General features: G+C 41.9%; 1 protein-coding gene across 4 annotated transcripts in view; it reads left to right on the top strand.

Annotated features, from left to right (window-relative positions):
* Nucleotides 1-13,990, top strand: part of DYNC1I1 (dynein cytoplasmic 1 intermediate chain 1) — a 333,033-nt gene that overhangs the window by 215,845 nt on the left and 103,198 nt on the right. The gene's annotated exons all lie outside the window — the stretch shown is intronic.

Raw genomic sequence — 13,990 nt, 5'->3', positions numbered from 1 at the left:
CTTTTGTAGCCAGTTTAAGGTAAGGTTTATCACTATCTTTCTTGAATTGTTGAGAAATATAGATACTGTTTCCGGTTTGCAACTACTCTGGGATATTTTACTGCTTGTATCTGCGGACACATTGGTCTTCTCTTCCATTCAACACAATACAGGCTGAAATTATGTCACAGTTGCACACACTCAGCTTTGCCCTGTTGCCATGAGTCTGCTGAAATAATAGGCCTTGGTAGTGGCCAATACTCCAACCCCTTTATTAATGCCCCTCTCCTGTGATTACGCACAGGAAAATGCAAACAAACAGTTTAGCTCAAAGTTTCAGTTCCTCAAATATTATGATTCAGAGGTCCTGAGTGGCAGATTACTCTGAAAACAGATACATTAGTTGAAGAGGGTGGGTAAACCTGTTGATATTTGGAAGCTTAGTGCCATTTTATATCTAAGAGCTGAGTATCTTTTTGAACTAAAATATGTTTAGACTTTAGAACATTATCAGATATAATTTGGGGAACAAGAGCTGCTGGAGTAAAAGTCCCAGCTTCAACCTGATTGAGTAACCTCTAACTCTTACCATGTTTTTCTAATTTGCTATCTTAAAAACAAGAAGTCCTGGTCTGCATAGTAAATAACCTTTATTTTTTGAACCTTTGAAATAAGAACAGTTTTTTCTTTCTTTTTTTTTTTTAGATTATCAAATTTGTCAGTCTGATATGCTCTTTCTGTAAACATAGAAGCACAAAATCCTAATTTTGTTCAGTTTAAAGAGTTTTGCTGAATTACCAAGAAAATACTAAAAGGATTATGGGATAAGCAGAAGCACATTTTTTGAAAAACAGTGCCATTTAAGCTATTTTGATATTGTATAAAGCATATATTGAATTTTTTTAAATTTAAGAAGTGACACTATATTGTTTTGGTCGAAGTACATAATGTTTATCATAATTTAAATATTTTATTATATTAACTGACGAAAGGTAGCCTGTGGTAATAACAGTTTGATAATGTGCTTAATATTCACAACACCGCACAGCAGCAGGTCAGTAGGAACTAATAATGCTGAGTGAAGAGGCAAATTCCAAAAGTCTTCGGAATTAACTGGAATTTTCAAACTATCTGTTTTATCACACAATGGTTAACACAAGTATTGACTGAAAGGAGCATTCTTTCATCTCCTGGTATCTTTGGGATCATTTACTAAAAGCTTCACCAAAATGCATTTAACCTTATTTTTAGTTGCCCCCTTAAATGCTCCAATATATGTGTTTTAGAAGATACACCCTTGATTTTTTTTTTTTTTTAAGTCAGAAGTACTCTGAATATTCTAACAAAAGATGCTGACTAAACTATCTCTGTATTCCCCAGATTCCTACTATTATCTTCACTTCATCTGGTGACCAGAAGCAGCTGGGGGTTCTAAACTCTACTAGCATTCTCACTGAGAAAGGGGAGAATTCTAATACTTTTAAACTTTGGGGTTAAGTGACATGTGCAAAGGAACAGTCTACTGATCTAAATGTTAATCACATCTGAATACCTTCACACCTACATTTAGACTTGTATTTGACCAAAAAACTAGGGACTGTAGCCTAGCCAAGTTGACACATAAAATTATCCATCATACCTGGATTTCACCTCAGAGCAATCCAGGAAACTAATACCTTTCACAACTCCTAAAGTCCTACTGATTTCAGATCATTTTGGGCTGATAAGCAAATATACCTGGAGTGATCAACTTTGAAATTATTAGACCTTGAGTGGGAGCTTTCCTAAGAGGTGAGAAAAAAACAATAGTTTGAGGACATGGGGAATGTCGCTGTGACATTGATCTCTGAAAATAAAAAAGATATTAACATGTTTTAAGAATCTACATTCATCGTGGTAAGCTCCCATTACTCCCCAGATGAGAAACTGTGGCTCAGAGAGGCCATGAACCCAGGCAGGTGCCCGTAAATGGCAAAGCCAGGATTGAAGTCAGCTCATAGTTACTCTGAAGCCTGTGTATTGCCTCCTGCTGCACTAGTCAGGAATTCAGCCAGTTAACACCACGCAGGTGTGTGGCATGGGGGTCTGAGGAGAAGTGAAGAGAGAGAAAAATGGAACAGAGATGTGTTTTCCATCTTACTTGATCATTGCAATCACCTGGGCGACTTTAAGACCTCCTGATGCCTGCGTTTCATCCAGAGATTCTGATTTAATTAATCTGGGGCACAGTCTGGTCATTTTTACAAAGCTCCCAAGTGAGTTGAAGATGCAGCAATAGTTGAAAACCACTGGAATGTAGAGGAGAGATGAAGAAAGGAGATGATAGGTGATGAACCTAGTTGGCTTCTTTATTTGGAAGTATGGCCGTCATTCCTTTTTCCCCTTTGGCCCAAACTAGAGTGGCGTTTTTTGCCTTTGTTACTCTGATGCCCTCCCACCTGACCCTATTTGAGAAATTTCCTACCAACTCCCTGCCCCTTCCCGCTTCACCTCACCTGGAGGAGGTGGAGACCTCCACGCCCCACCCCTCCTCCCACACATACTTATTTCCTTGAGCTCACTTATTGGTGGGATCTGCTTCTGTGGTGGTCAGAAGACTCAGTTGTTCTTCCAGGAGTGGACTCAAGACCCCATTGAACACGACACAACGTGCATTGGACAGTGCCATTTCTTTTGGGATAATGACACACCTTGCTGTAGTTGATCTCCGTGAAGTTCGGATCACCTCCAGGTAAACATCAGTGGCTGCCAAAAGAAAACAAAAGTGCCGTGATACTGAGTATGACTGAGCTGTTGGGAGACCAAAGCAGGGGTAACGTAGGCAGCCAGGGAAGGTGTAGGTGACTTAGTGGATGTTGGTGAGGTGGAGGGAAAAAGTAGTAAGAGCAGTTTGGTTACCGTGCACTAACCATGGTAGTGCAGGGGGGAACTTGGAGAGCCCACAGAATTAAGATAGACACGAGAAAAACCAAAACTGCCGCTCACTGGCCCATCACTTTTCTTCTTGTATCCTTTCTGTTCGTTGGTGAAGCTTATTTACTACAATTGGTCCTTTCCAGACGTTATCTCACTGAAATTGGGTAGAATGAATGTGCTGCCACATTCCCCTATGATGTTCCAATAATTTCAAAATTCGTTTTCTTAGGAAGAAAGAGGACTGGAGGTGAGGAGCTACGGGTGCCTTATGATGACTGTACTTTTATCATTTTGGAAGAATCACATTAGCTAGCCATTTCTTGCTGACCTCTTGATTCTTCATATTTTTCGCCAAGTGTATAGTTGCAAACAAATCCTATGGCTCAGAAAAGCATTGTTTCAGGCCCTAGGAAACAAATGCACAAGACGCAGCTATCAGTTCCGTTTTCCTTTGCAAAGACTGACAGGCTTTTAGCCTAACGGTCAAAAGATTGCAGGAGGAAGCCTCCTCTCTCTCTACTGAGAATATAGCAAGGCCAAGTACCTTCCACTTTCGTGGGCAGTTTTCTGTCTTTACTAAACTGAATGTTTAGTGTGGGCTCTGGTCCTGCATTTTCTATTTTCATTTCAATGAGAGCCATCCGTACTTGGAAAACATCGGCAACTCTGCATAGAAATCAGCCACTCGGCCCCACCGCACCATCTGGCAGTGCTCCTGCTGTCTTCTGTAGTGGCTTCCACACACTGTCATTAGATTATGTGTCTGACCACCCTGCATTGCTTACCCTGGTGTGGTCTTTCTCTTTTAAATGCAATGAATAGAATCAGAAATATATATCTTAGAATTATCTGCATTGAGGTAAGTGGAAAAGCTATATTTAGAGGCTTGGCTTGGTCAGAGGTTTTTATTTTTTTCCGGATTTGGTTTCTTTGTACTTGGCATTCGCTTTTTGAGGATTATCTGACAATGACCTGAAACTGACACAGACCTGAAGCTCTCCTGATTTTGGGGGCCGGGGGAAGCAGAATGTGAAGTGAACGAACCTCATTTGTGCCAGTGTTCAAAATCCTCAGCTGACTTTTCCCCCCATGTGTGGCTTCGCTTCTCATTAAGATTCTATAAAGGTTACAGGTGAGATTGCAGCTACAGCTTTAGCCATCCAGTGCTCGGTTTGGTGTGAGGTGCCTGCTGACCTCATCATCCCCACCCTCGCTGTGAGGAGTGATGGGAACACAGGAGAGAATGTGGGCTGCTGGTGAGGGGAGTGGACAGAAAGGCAGGACTGGCAGCTCTGTTCCTAGCTGACCACACTGCTGAGTGACCCTGGGACAGTTGTTGAGGCATTGTTGTCATGTCACGGAGAGAAGACTTCCCCTAGTCTCTGGTGGAACTGTGAGGTTTATTGCATTAAACTTGATTTCTTCTCCCATCAATTTTTGTTCCTCCCCCGGCTCAGACTGCGGGCTATAATTTAAACGAACAAAACAGCTATGGACACAGATATAAATTAAATGAATTTTCCTAGGTATATTATGACCAGAGAAGTATTAGAATTTGACTTGAGGATTCTTTTCTTTTCTTTTTTTTTTTTTGCGGTACGCTTTTTTTTTTTTTTTTTTTAAGAAGTCATTTTCTAAGCTTTTCTCTTCAATGTGGCAAGGAGTGGTTACTCAGTAGAGGTCGGAAAAGAGAAGGGATGAATGAATAGAAAGTTCTTTGACAACTAGGGTTATGTATTCAATATGAGTTCCTGGGATGACAAAGTGAGGGCACATAATAGGTGCTTAGTAATTGGAGAATAAACTCCACAGACAAGGACGTGCTAAGTAATGTAAGACCTAGTTTTCAAAGGCAATGCTGGGTGGACTGCAGGATGCAGAAACCCAAAAGAGGAAACCTCACTGTTGTTGTATAGATTGTGATACACATTTCAAAGTACACAATTACGGATAGTTAAGAAATACATGCAACAATAAAGGTAGAATTAAACTCTTACATAAAAGATGCAGGTTATATGGATCAGACAAGAACAGCAGCACAGCAGGGCTATCTTGCGTCTTTAGGAAAAAAGAAAAGGGAGTTTACACGTACATGCTGAAATGAAATGCAGACACTCGGAAACTTTTTTTTTATGCCGATTGAGTATGACTGGTCCGACGAGCGAGGCTTGACCTAGACGCTGATTGTTATTAAACCAAACAGCAGGAACTTCTTTTTCTGTTTTGGCCCAGGAAGCTGGAAGCAGAGAAACTGCCTTGCCAGCTCTCATTCTTTATCTGTTTGCTTTCTAGAATCTTCTCCAAAAATTAAGAAGAAGCAAAACTGATCATTGGGAAACATCTAGGGAGATTAGAGTTAGCAGCATTACAGCCGAGAGATTGTATCAGAGACGATTCCTCATCTGGAAATAGCAGTGAGGGAGCTGTGTACCTGACACGTGACCAAGTGAGCTATTAGATGCAGGGGATGCCATGAGAGTCCACCTTTGAACACACTGTTTTTAAATTCAAGCTGAAGTTTAACATTATTACAAAGCTACCTAAGACTTAAGAGTGTTTGGTCTGCCCCATTAATGTGCAAGGGAGTTGGAGGCACACAACCCAACATTGAAGATTTTATTCAGTTCCCTAAATGCCCTTCCCTCCTCTTGCCGTGCCCTGTGCTAAAACGGTCTGAACTGGGCTTTCTGTGGTTGTGCTTCATCAAGGAATTGCCCAGTAATTATTGGTGCTGTGCATTGAGCTCCAGACAACAGCATGAGCCAGGTTTCCGGCCTGTCACGCCCCTTGTACTCACCACCCTGCTACCTGGCCATTGACTGAGGTCACAAGAGCTTGGTCTAAGGGAAATGGGTGTTTTCAGGGGTCTGGGTTGAATACCAATGGGGTTCTCCTTACCTCTTAGGATTATTGTGAGGATAAAAGAGATAATATAGGTGTGTTAGTCTGCTCAGGCTGCCATAACAATATCATAGACTGGGTGGCTTAAACAACAGAAAATAATTTTCTGACAGTTCTGGAGCTGGAAAGTTCAAGATCAAGGTGCCAGCCATTTTGGCTTCTGGTAAGGACTCTCTCCCTGGCTTACAGACCACTGCCTTTTAGGTATGTCCTCACATGAAGATAGAGAGTGAGCTCTTCTGATGTCTTAATACCATCACAGGGGCTTCACCCTCATGACCTTATCTAAACCTAATTACCTCCCAGAGGCCCCATCTCCAAATACCATCACATTGGGGATTAGGGGAACATAATTCTGTGCATAGCAGTAGGTGAACATACTTTGAAAAGATAAAAGTATTCTCTTTACATTTGGTTGTTTCCCTATTACCGCGTTTTAGTCCATCCCATGGAAGGAAGCTTAAACTTTGGTATTCTTACTTTCCTTGCTTGAGTATTTTGCAAAGCAACTTCACCTAACTTAGATTCATTCATTCAACAGACATTTATGGGCTACCCAGTATGGCCAGGTCCTCAAGCAACAATAGGCTAGAGCGGAGAAGAGGCTGTCCCCTCTCCACAAGAACTCTTCAGTTTGCCCCCATCCCTGCCATGCCCTAGTTGTTTTCTAACAAGTACAAAATAATCTCAGTATTTTGATAACTGGTACTGTTGTATTGGTACACATGGCTGAAGTAGTATCCTTGCTATTTCTGCTTCCACCCTCTACTGGGTACAGATGCATTTGCTTCCGTGCCTTAATTACTTACACTGATTGATTGCCTCAGGCACAGACTACATAACAGAACCCACTGGTCTCTAACATAGCTCATATGGCTGCACTGAATTCTGTATAGACTCGCTGGCCACTTGCCACGCTGGACTCACTCTGTAGACCTTGAAGCAAGAGTAAGGAAGGTGGGGCTGACCAGTGTTCTACTTCCAGCTAAGACTAGATTAGCATCTCCGTTAAGAGCTATCTCTCCTAAAGACTTGGATCCAGGCCCCCCAGGTGGGGCTTCTATCTTCCATGCTCTGAAATCTCAGATTGTGCTTTTCCTACATTTTAGGCAGGAGCAGGCTTAAATTATACCAGGTGGTCTAAAAGGAAAGAAGTCTCAGAAGGGCAGCCCTGTCCCTCAGAGGTGTGGGTGTGGAGGAACCCATTCCAGGAAAGGAAACAGAAGCCAGGAGTGGACTCTGATGGTACCCCAGATCATGTTAGCATCTGCCAGGAGTGTTCTAGGATGCCTCACTCTGAGTACGTGCCTGTGCGTTTTTTTGGCGTCCTTACATTCTAGGCACAGACTCACTCTGGATTTCAGGCCATCTGTTTCTAAAGAATAGACATTTTTCCCCTTTATAAACTTGACCAAAACCTTCTACTTTGTGTCTAATTTAGTTCAGACAGTGGCTCAACAAAAAAGCTGACCTTTCCATTCTTTAACTTTTGAAATTATTTGAAAGCAGTATTATCAAAGAGAATTTGTGGAAGGAGAATCATCCTTACTGCCGGGGAAAGTTTTTTTAACCTTTGTTGTGACAAGTGGTCCACCCTTTGCTTTTAGCATGCTTACATCTGATTTATAATTTTTTTTTAATTTATTTATTTTGCCTGCGTTGGGTCTTCGTTGCTGCGCGCGGGCTTTCTCTAGTTGCAGCGAGCGGGGGCTACTCTTCATTGTGGTGCGTGAGCTTCTCATTGCGGTGGCTTCTCTTGCTGTGGAGCACGGGCTCTAGGCACACAGGCTTCAGTAGTTGTGGCACATGAGCTCAGTAGTTGTGGCTCGCAGGCTCTAGAGCACAGGCTCAGTAGTTGTGGCACATGGGCTTAGTTGCTCCGTGGCATGTGGAATCTTCCTGGACCAGGGCTCAAACCCGTGTCCCCTGCATTGGCAGGCAGATTCTTAACCACTGCACCACCAGGGAAGTCCCTGATGTATAATTTTTAAATGATGTGTTCATTAGTAGCCAGAGAATTAAACGAGATGTTGCTTTTCTTAGGCGAAAGATTTAGCTTAGTCAATTTTTTATTGTAATCTCATAAATGCATTGAGTTTGTTACATGCTACAGATCATTGTTGCCATAATCATTTTATATTTATACTTTTTGTAGTTGCTCTTCTCGAAAGTTGGTAAGTTTTCTCCTTTTGACTTGTTTTAAAAAGTATTTCCAGCATCTATGTACAATAAGGTGTGTTCTGTGCTTCTTGATAACGCTGTCTAGCATTATGTTGAATAGTTGAAATTAAGTGTATTCCTTATACAAAAAAACCCTTTATTTCTTTAAAATAAGTTTGTTTTAAATATGGTCTTCTGGAAAGAGAAAGGGACAAGAGCAAAAAGTGTCTGCACGCACACACCCAAGACTCTAAAATCCTAGTCAAAAGCTATATTTTATAAAAGAGAATTATAGTAATGTTGATGGTTTGCCAAAACCTCAAGCAGTGACAAAATCCACAGAGTGTCCTGGAAGGGATGCCTTTGCAAAACCATGCCTCTCCAGATGGTTTGGATTAGAGATGTTTAAAAACACATGGCAGCATTAGTTTGGTTTAGAATTCATAGTTAATTCAGTAGATAAAATAATGCAAATTTGAAACCCTAGCCTGTGTATCAGAAAAATCATCAAATCTTATGATTGCTCTTAGGGGAGGTTGGTATGTGATGTGTTGATTTTTTAAATGATCTAATTGAAATAATAAAATTAAGAAGGAGTAAAAAAGATTGAAAATACGAGAGTCTAAGTAAAAACTTTTCTTCTCTGCAGAATATTTATTCCTTTAAGCTGTCATATCCAATCAATTTGTATGGGATTCGACAGCCAATTGTCATTTCCTGAGATAAACTATGTAAAGAGGTTGTGTTACAGAGGCAGCATGAAAAAAAAAATGGAAAAAATAATTCCACAGCGTGATGCGTAGAAAGACCAAATGTCCTTAGAGTCCACAGAGTGTGGCCAGGATCCCCTCACCTTGCTAAGACTAAAAGATAAGCAGCTTATGCACAGGTTTTCCCTTGGGCTTACTCAACTTTTCCCCCTGCACGTACTATTTCTAAAGGAAAGTACTCTTGGTCTACATTATAGTGAAGTATTTTGCTATATATGTGGTTTTTAATCTTGGTAGGGACTCTGTGTGAACAGTGATGTCGCACACTGTGTTCTCTGGCACGAGATGTGTAACAGTTACCCCAGGGCCCCGAAAGGCTCCATCACTAAAAGCCCGGCTCCTACTGTCCGCTTCCTTATGTCTAAAATCAGCAGTATCCTACCCTCTGATCCCACAGCTGGGCAGCCGGCAAACAACTTCTGGAAAAGAACTTCTGTGTGGGAACGAAATTCATTTAGTGATGTCTGTTACCATGTGTGCTACCTGCAGCACAAATAAAAGCATTCAGCTGTGTTAAAATTGGCACTAGAAGAATGTTCATCCAAGAGCCTTTCAGAAAATACAGGACAAAGTTTCTACAAAAAATACAGCCAGAAGTTTTCAAACAACAGTTGATGGGCTTCTAACGGCTTGCCCTTAAAGGGGGCTCAGTGTTTCATTCCCCCAGAAAGGAACACATTTTGGCATTTTCTAGGTATAAAAACTAGAATTGTGGCTTTTAATGTCTGGAAAGAGCTCCACAATCAAAGCAAATGTGCTCCTTTAGCCGCAAAGTATACACACACACAGACACACACCCACCCTATACACACCTACAAAGAAAAATGTCGGGGAGAGTGGGCAGGTCCTGTGAACAGAATCTGTGTGGGCTCATGGAGATTTTCACAATTAATTTAACTTTGTTTTAGCAACAGAGACATTGTATTAGCCAATCTTAACTGCTGATCCAGAGTTCTGCATCCATACTCACTTAATATTTGGAACCAGAGATTGTATTTTTGTTTCATTTTCTAATAGTTTTTTTTTTTTTTTTTTTTTGCGCGGTACGCGGGCCTCCCACTGTCGTGGCCTCTGCCGTTGCGGAGCGCAGGCTCAGCGGCCATGGCTCACGGGCCCAGCCGCTCCGCGGCATGTGGGATCTTCTCGGACCGGGGCACGAACCCGTGTCCCCTTCATCGGCAGGCGGACTCTCAACCACTGTGCCACCAGGGAAGCCCTTCTAACAGTTTTTTAAATAGCTGGGATTTGCCTTTCCATTTCAGTCCAGTTACCATTATAAGATAGGCTAACCGTGTTCTGCTGTATTGGGTGGGGAGGGGATTGGTTTTTGTTTTTCATTTTGTTTTTCGGGTGTTTGTTTCTCATATGAGTTAATATTTTGTCCACGAGACCTAGCAACATGTAGAATTGTAGAATCTCAGGGTTTGGAGATACCTTCATGGTTTTCTGGGCCAGCCACCTATTCCTGCCTGAATTCTCTTGAATGATTCCTTCTTCCCCTGACAAGTCATCATGTTGCCTTGCTTGAACACGGCTCACGCTCCTGACGCAGGGCAGACCGCCCCGTCTCTGGCCAGTGCTGCGGATTCCCAGTGACCTTGCTGCAGAAGGACATTCCACCCTAAGGACTGCTCATCACAGACAGGCAAAATCACCTTGGAATGTCAAGGGTAGCAAGTCTGCGAGCGGGGCAGCAGGCTTTGGGTTGCTTTGGGAGTGGGAAAGCTCTTAAATACTGCCTGTCCTCCCCCTGCCCCAACCTTCTCATGTGTCTCTCCATCTTTGTCCTCACCTGCTTCCTTTCACATCGTGTCATCAAAGGCATTGACAACATGTGTCAATCTTAATGCCATTAAAATTCTTGAAAAGACTTCCCTTTGGAGGAAGGTGCTTAGGAAAAGCTCTCCCTGCTGCCCACCAACCTGGTTGTACCTGTGCTCTACCTCCTTCCACCTCCCCCACCTGCCAAGCCACACTTCTGATCGTGCCCTATACCTGTTTCATGGCACTTTCTTTTTTTTTTTTCGTGGTACGGGAGCCTCTCACTGTTGTGGCCTCTCCCGTTGCGGAGCACAGGCTCTGGACGCGCAGGCTCAGCGGCCATGGCTCATGGGCCCAGCCGCTCCGCGGTATGTGGGATCTTCCCGGACCGGGGCACGAACCCGTGTCCCCTGCATGGGCAGGTGGACTCTCAACCACTGCGCCACCAGGGAAGCCCCATGACACTTTCTTTAATATGGTCAAATTGTGAGGACTTGCTAAATTTCAGAACTCGATTTCACCTGATTTTCCCCTTTAGATAGCGAAAGTTGCTGTGACAGCCTTAACACAAACTTCCTGCCTTCAGAACATTACAATATGTTCTCCCCTTTGTAAGAGGGACATTTGAGCCAAGTTCTATAAAACATCACCAATTCGGATAGCTTGGAGAAAGGAGGCCAGTTCTTAAATCAGATATGGCTTGCTAGAGGAGACCTGGATAACTAAATGAATTTTTTGAAAAGCAAATAATCATACCCTTCAAACCATCCTTTGTACAAATAGTAATTTTCATATACATTAGGTCCTCTGATATGATATCCGCTGATTTGGGGCATTGTTACTCTTGGTCTTAATATATTTTTATTTCTGTATGTGATAACCTGAACTAGTAAACAAATATTGGGGGCCTGATTGCTTTAATGAACAGTTAAAAAGGTTTTGTTGTTTGTATATGATGGTTTATACTGGGCACATATGAAATGCTTGAGGGACTTAGAAACTGTTTATTACCCCACACTATTCATTTCATTAGCAAGTAGTATTTTTCATAGACAGTATAAAGGGAAACCAGTTAGCCTCTATTATTCTGTAATAATTTCACAGCTAGTTAGGTAGTTCTTGTGTTCTAGAAACAATGTCTTCTCAGACCTATATTATTTCAAAACCCTTATGGATATGTTGTCCATATCATGGAAACTTATCCTTAGAGACCCAAGACTGTTGAATCTTGCCTATCAGTGGAATGAATTCAACCCATAAGTATCTTACATTGCTGCTCTCAACTTCAAAACTCCTCTACAGCAAGGAAGGATATAAATGAGCAAGTAAATCATATATTGCTATTCTACATAGTTCCCACTGAAAACCTTTAATGAGTATAGATGTGGGTAGTTCATATCAATAATGTTTGGGAGCATAATTCTGAGAAAGCAGAGAGCTGCAAAATATGGTACATTGGGGAGAATGAAAGTGCAGAAACAGGGCAAGTCTTTTTGTTTTTACCTGCAGAATACAATTTGCCACACCCCTCGGTTGATGGCAGGTCAGCCCAAAGAATAGCACTGTAAGCATCTGTACAGCATATATTTTTTAAAAGACCAGTGGGGGCTTCCCTGGTGGCGCAGTGGTTGAGAGTCCGCCTGCAGATGCAGGGGACGCGGGTTCGTGCCCCGGTCTGGGAAGATCCCACATGCCGCGGAGAGGCTGGGCCCGTGAGCCATGGCCGCTGAGCCTGCACGTCCGGAGCCTGTGCTCCTCAATGGGAGAGGCCACAACAGTGAGAGGCCCGCATACCGCAATAAAAAATAAATAAAAATAATAAAAGAGAAAGGCTAGTGGATTTTTGCTGCCTAGTTCACATGCATCAAGGTAAGAAAGATGATCCCTTGGAAAACAGGCAGTATCAGTTAAAACAAAGTTTGGTATAAATGCTAAGACCTATATTAGAATTTTTTATGCCCAAAGCCTGATTGCTTGGAGCCTGAATTCTATTCTCTCTCTCTGGCAGTGAGCCTGAGGGGCCACGATCCATTTCACTAGTTCAGCTAGTTCAGTTACCACCTGTGTTCCAACAGTGAAGTCAGACCAAGAGGAAAGGCAGCTGGCTGGGCTGCTCAGATCCATATCCACTCAAGCCGCTCTATTTATTATTCCACTAGGGAATGCTCTGCCCTTGAAGGCTGATCCGATGAGGGTGGGATCGCAGGCAGCAGGTATGCCATGAACAACAAACCCATATTTTTAACATATGTTTAATTTGAGTAACTCTCCTCCTTTAAAATACCTCTTGATTTTAAATCCACATCCTGATTTGCCCACTCTTGTTACCATTTTCTGCTGCCTGTTCTGAATTAATCCTTTGAGGTGGTCATTCCCCGGAAAGAAAAAAGGAAAATGAGAACAGAGATGCAAAGTTGGGAATGTGAATGAAAGAGAATGGCAGAGGGAAGGGGATCATTAAGTAGAGTCTGTTTTCATGAGCTAGGTTTTCTTTGAGCTGTGGAAGACAGGAGAGGTAGAGGAAGAAGAGAAATACAAGGAAAAGGCACTCAAAAGGTTATCCGTTAATATCCCTACTGAAGAATGGAAATCATTTTTTGCAATAGAGCTCAATTTACAAAGATTATTTTCATTCTCCGTCGTACTTCATCTCAAAGAATTGATATAATCTAAAAAGTGGTTAAAATTATTAAAATAGTTTCCATAGCAGAAAATTAAATGATTTTACTAACTGTCAAAGTCAGTGTTTAAACTGAGATAATTTGAATTATATTTTATATAGTGATCATGTCACTGGGATGTCTAAACATTCTTTGTAAAAGTAATAATCCCTGATTCTGATTTTTCATCAACAGAAAACTGACTAAAGGTTAGAAATATTAGCCACCAACTGCTGTTATTTGTAAAACCTGCCGCGAAGGCTGCTTTTTGTGAGGAATTCTGAGTTAATAATTCCCAGGTGAAGAATGTATTTTAACCCTTTAAGGAGCCTTTCTACATTTTTCTCAGGTATATTTTCAGATCATGAAACTTCTTCAAATACTTGATTTAGATTATATTTTAAAGTGCAATAGCAATATCTTATGCTATTAAATATATTATAAAGTAGCATATATTATGTTGCTTGATGTCATCAAATTCATCGTCCCTATTTCTGTGTATTAATCTATCTACCTATCAAATCCCAGGTTTTTCTAAGCCACACCAGACTGGTTAAATGAGGTCTTGTTTATAATATAAACTGTATTTCTATAATTCTCATCCCATTTGCAATTTGAGATTTCCAGGTTCTTCAAATTCTCACTTTTTTTCTGGAAGCTTCTAGAAGTTGCAAGTATGTGCATGAATAAGGTTCCACGGACTGCCTGTGACGCTGAAGGCAGCTGGCTGGAGCTCCAGCACCCAGGCCCCACCACCTTCCCCTATGTTCTGACCCCATCAAACATCTCAGGGGTGGCCCTCACTCCCTCCAGCGCGAGCTTCACAACCATGTGCTGGTTTCT

The sequence above is a fragment of the Neophocaena asiaeorientalis genome, unplaced genomic scaffold, assembly GCF_003031525.2.
Source record: "Neophocaena asiaeorientalis asiaeorientalis breed wild unplaced genomic scaffold, Neophocaena_asiaeorientalis_V1.1 scaffold70, whole genome shotgun sequence".
Lineage (NCBI taxonomy): Eukaryota > Metazoa > Chordata > Mammalia > Artiodactyla > Phocoenidae > Neophocaena > Neophocaena asiaeorientalis.
The sequence above is the reverse complement of the archived record's forward strand: the minus strand, read 5'-3'. Positions and strand labels throughout refer to the sequence as shown.